This window comes from Olea europaea, unplaced genomic scaffold, assembly GCF_002742605.1.
Source record: "Olea europaea var. sylvestris unplaced genomic scaffold, O_europaea_v1 scaffold852, whole genome shotgun sequence".
NCBI lineage: Eukaryota > Viridiplantae > Streptophyta > Magnoliopsida > Lamiales > Oleaceae > Olea > Olea europaea.
In genome coordinates this window covers 145,395-154,827 of record NW_019266968.1, presented here as the reverse complement: position 1 = coordinate 154,827, position 9,433 = coordinate 145,395, and the positions used below count along the sequence as shown (strand labels likewise).

Below are 9,433 nucleotides of genomic sequence, written 5' to 3'. Positions count from 1 at the left end.
CAATATATGTACATTCAAGAGTGATAAACGATAATTAAAGAGATACTATTATACATTGAAAGGACTAAAATTCCAATAAATTAAAGACATCATTATAATGAAGTACAAATTGATTATGAAAGGTAAAAATTTGATTGAAAAATGAACACAATCAATAATTGACGAAGACAAAACAATTGTAGCTGCAGCTCAACAAGCATGTTTGGTGCACGTGCACAATCTTAGATACGATTAGCTACGAGAATTAACATGATCTCATATTTTTCTTTCTTTCTCAATCTTATTTTTTACTATTTGGTCTCCACCGTACCAAACATGCTACGATAGAGTGTTGCACATTTTATTTTGCAATAAAGTACACTAAAGCTTATCATAATTTCTTCCTGTAATTATTTGAGGCGCCTTCAAAGAGTGAAGCCATCTCCAATGGAAAGATGGGCCAATTTAATACGAGAATCAGTTGCTAAGAAAGTGTTTAAGTCTCTGAGATGCACTCTATTATCCCCAATTCGTTCTAAGGTTTCTTTGTCAACTTTATCCTCTGATAATGCCACTGTACCAGCCCATAATGTGTTGTCAAATGCTATAATTCCACCAGTTTTTACTAGATTCAACAACTACTCGTGGTAGTTTATGCAGTTTTCCTTATCAGCATCCACAAATGCAAAATCGAAACTCTCTTCTTCTCCCTGCTTAATTCACAAAGAATAAGCAAACCTAAATTGTTCGAGATCCAAGTTAAAGAAACCCTGATTCATATATTTGTTGCCTCACATAGTTAATCGTACACTTCATTTCCATAAATAAAGTTGTTTGTTAGACCAACTCATTTAAAGCGTAAAATTATTAGAGTTGTGATGAACTATGTTGTTTAAAAGGCATAAAAAAGTTTATTACGGTTTTTATACTTGAACCAAGAATGTTTTTGTACTCTGAGACCAAACTGGTTGCCTCATTTGAGAGTTTTAAGTTTTTTGAGATTTGAAATAAGTTTAATTATTAGTATTTTATGTTCAACAAATTATGGTTAGTGATAATTCATGGCCGTGAATTGTTCCTTGTCATGTTTTGAACATTATTGGAATATTGTACAAATGTGAGTATTATGTTACTCTGTACAAAAGCCATTCAAATTAATCAACATTCACACACATATTTGTTGCATCTCTCTTCATAAAATGTTATTTAAATTTCATTAAAATATATAGAGTGGTAATTTTCATGCATTATAGCAGATAAAGTGAAGATCAAAGTTGCAAGTTGGTAGAATCTACTTACATTTGCCCTAAAATCCTTAAGAATATTCATGGCATCCGACTCAATGAACTCAATTTTATGGGCCCCTCCTGCCTTTTCTATATATGGTAATCCTGTCTCGTAAGCTTCTCGATTTGGATCAATTGCGACTATCTAAATAACAAGAAAATAACTATTCATAAGTTCTCGTGAATAAAATATTCTCGAGTACTCATAGATAATGAATCTAATATAGTTGCGTAAATTAATTTTGTACAATGGCCTTTTCTGGGCTGTGATGCTCAATGGCCTTTTCTGGGCTATGATGACAAAATAGGCTAAAGCCCAATTACTGGTTTATAATTACTAGGCTCTTGCCCAATAACTTGACCCGATCCACCCTGGCCCAAAAAGGTTTAAAATGTGTTTCTGTGGTGAGGCGTTTTTAACGCAGCCAGAAATACGCCTTCTTCAGTTTTCTTGGGAGCCCTTGACCGTTGGATGAAACCTTGATCAATGGTTGCCTTTTGTGGGTATAAATATATCCGTCTCTTGCCCTAATCAGTTGGAACGTCATTTTTCTTTCTTGAGCAGCAGCCTGAGACTTCGAGATTCTTCCAAAACCCTTCTTCTTCTTCGTGAGCTTCCAATCTCTGATTGGATTCGATTTCTGAGTAAAAACTTCTGCGTGAAACTGAAATACTAAGAGATTTGAAGGGATTGGTGTGTGATTTTACCCTTGTGGTTTCCTTTAATCTGATAGAGGAAAACCTCAGGGTTGGGGGGATCGTGTGGGTCAAACAGACGGGTACAATCCTGTGTTTTTTTCATGAGTCTGAGACCTGAAATGAAAGGATCTCCATTTGATACCTTTTGGTTTGAGTTTTTACGAGCTGCAGGAGAAATAATGTTTCTGGAATATTTTCTTGTAACTCATTCTAGATTGTTTTATATATTTGTGCTCATATCTTTGTGTAATAGTGGTATCAAAGCATTCGATTGGCTCATGTGGGTGAATCGAACCACGTTCTTGCGAGATACTATAGATCTGTGACTGGAGTAGTAGGATCTTGAGTATTGTGGACTGTCGGCTTCGTGAAATCTGTGGTCGTCAAGTGAAACGACCACCACTGTGGTTTAATTCTTTGAACCCCAAAATTTATTTTACTGTTTCTAGTTACTTGTCTTAGTTGATTAATAATGCTTTCCTAATTGTTTTTGCATTTGGACTTGTGTGATTAGTGATAATCTGCCTATACTTGTCTGTTAATCAATATTGAAGTATACTTGTAAATTTTGTTTCTGATTCTTGTTGTATTGGAATACTATAACAATACTTGTGATTGTTTTTGTTCTTGATTTTTTGTATTAATATCTCTGAATTTTTTTTGGTATTAACAAAAACCTCTACCCTACACCAATGCCTTGACCAGAGATCTTGAGTCTCACAAAATCCTGGTAGGGCTGGGTAATTGATCTTTAAGCTTTGTGCTGGATACAATGTGTATGTTAAAGTTGTTATTTCCGCACTTACACATATTCTGCTGCCTTGCCTGTAATAGTAAAAATCTCTGTTTCTTATCTGCCTATTGTGATCAAAATAGTATTGCTAAGTGCTACCTGTTTGATCTATAAAAATGATCACCACTAGCTTTGAACTTAGGGTCTTTAATGGAAGGGAGATTTTCCTATATGGCAACAAAAAATGAGAGGGGTTCTAGTACAACAGAAAGTGTCTAAGGCTATAACTGGAGAGTTTCCTGAAACAATGACACAAGAACAGAGAACTGAATCAAATGATTTAGCCTATACCTCAATCATTCTCCATCTGTCTGACCAAGTGTTAAGAAAAGTAGGAAACTTAGAAAATGCTAAGGCCCTATGGGAAAAATTAGAGGAGCAGTATTTAGTGAAGTCTTTACCTAATAAGCTCTTCCTTCTAGAAAGGTTTTTTAGTTTTAAAATTGATCCAACCAAAGACCTAGATGATAGTCTTGATACGTTCAATAAATTGGTACAAGATATCACTAATGCAGGGGATAAAATTTCTGAAGAATATAAAGCAGTAATACTTCTTAATGCCATACTAGAGGCATATAGGGATGTCAAATCTACCATTAAGTATGGCAGAGACACTTTGACTGTTGAAGTTGTTATAAATTCTATAAGAAGTAAAGAATTGGAACTTAAAACTGAAAGACAAGGGAATGAATCTGAGATTTTGTTCATGAGAGGAAGACAACCAAATATGCAATATAATAAATATCCAAATCAAAATCATTCAGGAAACAATAACAGAATGAAATTCAAGAGTAAATCAAGATCTAAATCAAAATCAAGAAATAACAGGAAGTGCTATGGTTGTGGTAAACTTGGACACTACATAAAAGATTGCCATAACAAGAAAATAGAACCTAAAGAAAAGAAAGTTGATGAGGGAAATGTTGTTGAGCCTGCTGAACCTAACACAGTTGATGTATATTTGGTGGCTCAGCAACCTGATCTGGAAGTGGCAAATTATGCTCACAACAGATATGTCCATGAGTGGATATTGGACTTATGTTGCACTTTTCATATTACACATGAAAGGTCCTGGCTTCACGATTTTAAGAAGGTAGGAGGTGGTGAATTGGTTATGGGAAATAATATTTCCTGGAAAGTTGAAGGTTTAGGTAATGTGACCCTAAAATTTGAAAATGGATACATGTATACCCTAGAGAGAGTGAGGTATGTACCTGAACTCAAAAGGAATCTGATCTCTATGGGAGAATTAGATGACCTAGGGATTGACGATGGGTTGATGAAAGTGATCAAGGGATCTTTTGTCATCTTTAAGGGTATAAAGAAAAATGGAATCTATGTAGTTAAAGTTGAAACGGTACTTGAAAATAATGCTACTGTTTCTAATACTGAATTTGATTTCACCCTAAAATGGCATAAAAGGCTTGCACATGTTGGTGAAAAATGCCTCACAATCCTACATAAAAGGGGGGCATTTGGTAAGGACCAAATATAAAAAATACCCTTCTGTGAAAGCTGTACTTTTGGCAAACATCACAGACTCCACTTTGATCCTGGAAAGTATAAAACTACTTTCCCATTGGAATATATCCACTCTGATTTGTGGGGTCCAGCCTCCACAACTACCCAAGGGGGAAATAAGTATTTCCTCTCAATAATAGATGATTTTTCAAGAAAAGTGTGGGTGTTTCCACTAAAACACAAATCTGAAACTTTTGAAAAATTTAAGAGTTGGAAAGTCCTTATTGAAAATCAAATGTCAACAAAGATCAAAATTTTGAGAACTGATAATGGACTTGAATTTTGCAACTCAGAATTTGATAAATTTTGTGAACAAAATGGAATCCTAAGACATAAAACTATCCCATACACTCCCCAACAAAATGGGGTGGCCGAGAGAATGAATAGGACCTTATTGGATAAGGTCAGGTGTATGATGGTGGGATCTGTAGTTCCCAAGGTGTTGTGGGGGGAAGTTGTTGTGACAGCCACATATATAGTGAATCCATCTAGTGCTTTGGAAGGAAAGACACCTGAAGAGAAGTGGTCTAGGAAACTACTAGACTATTCCTACCTTAAAATTTTTGGGTGTACAGCTTACTGTCAGCAGAATTTGGGAAAATTGGAGCCAAGGGCTTAGAAATGTATGTTCTTAGGTTATCCTGAAGGAATCAAAGGCTATAGGTTATGGGCTAGAGGTCATGGGGGATATAAAATGATAACAAGTAGAGATGTTACCTTCAATGAGGAAGAGATGTCCTGTTTAGAAAAACAAATGTCTGCAGACCCTGAAAATCCAAATGTGACAAGGTTTCAGGTGGAGTTGGGATCTTAAACAGTATCTGTTCCTAATAATAATACGGGAGAAAATGAACCTATACTACCTCAGACTCAGACTGAATTAGAACATTCAGGTATGTAGGAACATGAACAAATTGAAATGAATGATCCCAGTCAACAAAGTGATCTTAGTGACTATCAATTGACTAAGGATAGGCCTAGAAGGAACATAAGAGAACCTCCAAGATATGAAGACTATTTATCCTATTCTGTCATGTGTTATAATGACCTAGCCTATAAGGAACCCCAATACCTATAATGAAGCCATGAGTTGCAACCAGTCTAGTAAGTTGGAAGCTGAGAGAAGAGATGAGCTCTTTAATGAAAAATAAAACTTGGGATCTCGTGCCTAGACCCAAAAATAAATTCGTAGTTGATTGTAAATGTATTTACAAGGTGAAAGAAGGCAGTTCAGATAATGAGCTTGTAAGATTTAAAGCAAGATTAGTTGTTAAAGGATTTACACAAAAACAAGGTGTTGATTACAATGAGATATTTTCACCTGTTGTAAAATACACAACTATTAGAGTCCTACTTGCATTAGTTGCACAACACAATTGGGAATTAGAACAAATGGATGTAAAAACAGCTTTCTTACACGGTGATTTAGATGAGACAATTTATATGTCCCAACCCGAAGGCTTTGTGGATAAATCTAAATCTGACTTTATGTGCTTACTTAAGAAATCCTTATATGGTTTAAAACAGTCACCTAAACAATGGTATAAAAGGTTTGATAATTTTGTCATGACTATTGGTTTTGTAAGAAGCTCTTATGATCATTGCCTTTACTTTAAGGAAAATTCTGATTCTTTAATATCTATTTTTTTGTTACTTTATGTTATGACATGCTGTTAATTGGGCCTGATTTAAAATAGATAAATAATATTAAAGAGACACTTGGGGTTGAGTTTGAAATGAAAAATCTGGGGCATGCTAAAAGAATATTGGGAATGGATATACTTAGAAAAAGAGCACAATCCATTTTGATTTTGAAACAATCAGCTTACATAGAAAAAGTCTTATCTAAGTTTTCCATGCATGAATCAAAATATGTGTCTTTGACTTTAGCTAGTCATTTGAAATTAAGTAAAGAGCAATGTCCAATTGATGAATCTGATATAAGGTACATGGAAAAGGTTCCATATGCTAATGCTTTAGGGTCTATAATGTATACCATGGTTTGTACTAGACCTGATGTGGCTCATGCAATCAGCACTTTAAGCAGGTTTATAGCTAATCCTGGTCCCGAACATTGGGAAGCACTGAAGTGGCTACTTAGGTACCTAAAAGGCACATCCAGCTTCGGATTAGTGTTTAAAAAATGTAATGAAGGAATAATGCTTAGAGGCTTTGTGGATGTTGATTTTGCTGGTAATAGGGACAATAGAAAGTCCACTTCTACCTATATGTTTACACTTTGTGGTCCCTGTGTGAGTTGGAAGTCTCAATTATAGCCTATAATTGCTTTATCAACCACAAGGCTGAATATGTTGCTGCCATAGAAGCTGTAAAGGAAGCTTTGTGGCTTAAGGAACTATTATTTGAAATTAGAATGTTAAATGAACCTGTTGTTATATATTCTGATAGCCAAAGCGCAATATATCTGTGTAAGAATCCTGTTTTTCATGAAAGAACTAAACACATAGATGTAAAGTTGCATTTTATTAGGGATATTGTCTCAAATGAATCTATTCTTCTTGAAAAAAATTCCTACACAGTATAATCCATTAGACATAGGGACAAAGGTATTTGCCCCTTTCTAAGTTTAAATCATGTTTAGCACTTTTAAATATTGATACATGTTAATTTCTCCAATACAGGTACAACTTGGTGTCAATTGGAGAGCTGCAAGTGTCTGAAATCCCATTGGCATCAAGGTGGAGGTTGTTGGGCTGTGATGCTCAATGGCCTTTTCTGGGCTGTGATGACAAAATGGGCTAAAGCCCAATTACTGGTTTTTAATTACTAGACTCTTGGCCAATAACTTGACCCGACCCACCTTGGCCCAAAAAGGTTTAAAATGTGTTTCTGTGGCGAGGCGTTTTTAACGTAGCCAAAAACACGCCTTCTCCAGTTTTCTTGGGAGCCCCTGACCGTTGTATGAAACCTTGATCAATGGTTGCTCTTTGTGGGTATAAATATATCCGTCTCTTGCCCTAATCAGTTGGAACGTCATTTTTCTTTCTTGAGCAGTAGCCTGAGACTTCGAGATTCTTCCAAAACCCTTCTTTTTCTTTGTGAGCTTCCAATCTCTGATTGGATTCGATTTCTGAATAAAAACTTATGTGTGAAACTGAAATACTAAGAGATTTGAAGGGATTGGTGTATGATTTTACCCTTGTGGTTTACTTTAATCTGATAGAGGAAAACATTAGTGTTGGGGGATCGTGTGGGTCAAACAGACGGGTACAATCCTGTGTTTTTATTCATGAGTCTGAGCCCTGAAATGAAAGGATCTCCATCTGATGACATTTGGTTTGAGTTTCTACGAGCTGCAAGAGAAATAATATTTCTGGAATATTTTCTTGTAACTCATTCTTGATTGTTTTATATATTTGTGCTCATATCTTTGTGTATATATATATATATATATATACATTCAAATTAATCAAATTTCACACACATATTTGTCGCATCTCTCTTGATAAAATGTTATTTAAATTTCATTAAAATATATAGAGTGGTAATTTCCAGGCATTATAGCAGATAGAGTGGAGATCAAAGTTGCAAGTAGGTAGAAACTACTTACATTTGCCCGAAAATCCTTAAGAATAGTCATGGCATCCGACTCAACGAACTGAATTTTATGGGCCACTCCTGCCTTTTCTATATATGGTAATCCTGTCTCGTAAGCTTCTCGATTTGGATCAATTGCGACTATCTAAATAGCAAGAAAATAAATATTCATAAGTTCTCGTAAATAAAATATTCTCGAGCACTCGTAGATAATGATATATATATATATATAAAACTTACTTTGGCATCATCTGGGAGAGAGAGCAGTAGACAGAAGTGAGTAACCAGTAAATACTCCAACTTCTATTGTCATCTTTGCATTCATTACTTTCAAAGGCAACGATATAAATTGGCCTTCATCAGCAGGCACATTCATCACGCTCCTGATAATTAAATAAAAAAATATATTTTAATGCATTTCTATCCAATGTAATTAAAAGAAAGCCAAATGACAGATAGAGCGAGATGGATATTGGTGTGATTAGGAATTTAGGACATCTTGTTAGTTGTGTAAGGATAAAATTTTCATCAAATAAATATATTACGATAAAGACTTGAGATTTGAGCGACTCTACTAACCAATACTCGTACTTGTTAACCGTAGCCATCCTGAGTTCTTTGAGTTGTTCGTGCTCTCTCGGATATGCACTTGTTTCCAACAGATACTACAATTTGAACAATGTAATTTATTAAGAAGGAAAATCAAATTTCTATTTTTAAATGATAGAGAAAAAATCGAATATTATTATAGATTTGGGAAAATCAAAAATCGTATTTGATCATTAAAAATTAGATACAAGGAAGCCATTAGTGTTTTTTTCTATGAATTTTGAAATTGATAGATATTGCTTATAAGTTTGAAAAATTGGCTTTTATCATTTTTAAGCTTATAAGCTGTTTTGTATGCTTGGCTTTCTCTTTTCGTAGTGCTTATATATTTTGATAAGTATAAGACTTTACTAAAATTTCCAGTTTACCTCTTCCGTCAAGAATTCTTCAACCCTACTAAACAACCCCTCCGTCACCTTTCCCCGCCACCGCAACCAACTTCCCCGCCCAAAAAACAGAAGAGAAAGAACAACTACTCATTTATTTATTATTATTTTTTTAAAAGTCAGCTTTTATTCAAGCAAATAATCACGTATTTCAAAATAAACCCTAATGCACGTGAGAATGCATGCAGCATTTCACGAAGTAATGAGAATTCTAACTTCTACCAGCTAAAAAGCGAACCTTAGTTTGGGCTTCGCTTTGCAGAATTGTGCTCGAAAACTTTTCCTTCATTGTCGAAAGATAAGTGATTAATCAAAAAGAGAAGAAAAAATTAAGCAAGAAATGTTTAGCAATAAACAAGAACAACTTATTCTGGTAAACTTGCTTAAATTTTCCTAGCTTCTTCTCATTTATATAGGATTTCGCTCAAGACTTGGCCTCTACCAGCTATCCTTTATCGGTGGTTGGTGGATGCTTGTGGCGGTCGTCCTCCTTTTCCACCGTATTTTTTTAATATTAATTGAGATGATATTTATTGTCATTATTGATCCAAGACAAGTTGTTTCCAAGCAAATGCAGCAGGGGCCCCAGTTAAAAGTGGAGT

At 34.9% G+C, this 9,433-nt stretch overlaps 1 pseudogene; it reads right to left on the bottom strand.

The window, feature by feature from the left end:
• Positions 1-389: 389 nt before the first annotated feature.
• On the bottom strand, positions 390-9,181 carry LOC111391874 (annotated as a pseudogene).
• Between the last annotated feature and the right edge of the window lie 252 nt (positions 9,182-9,433).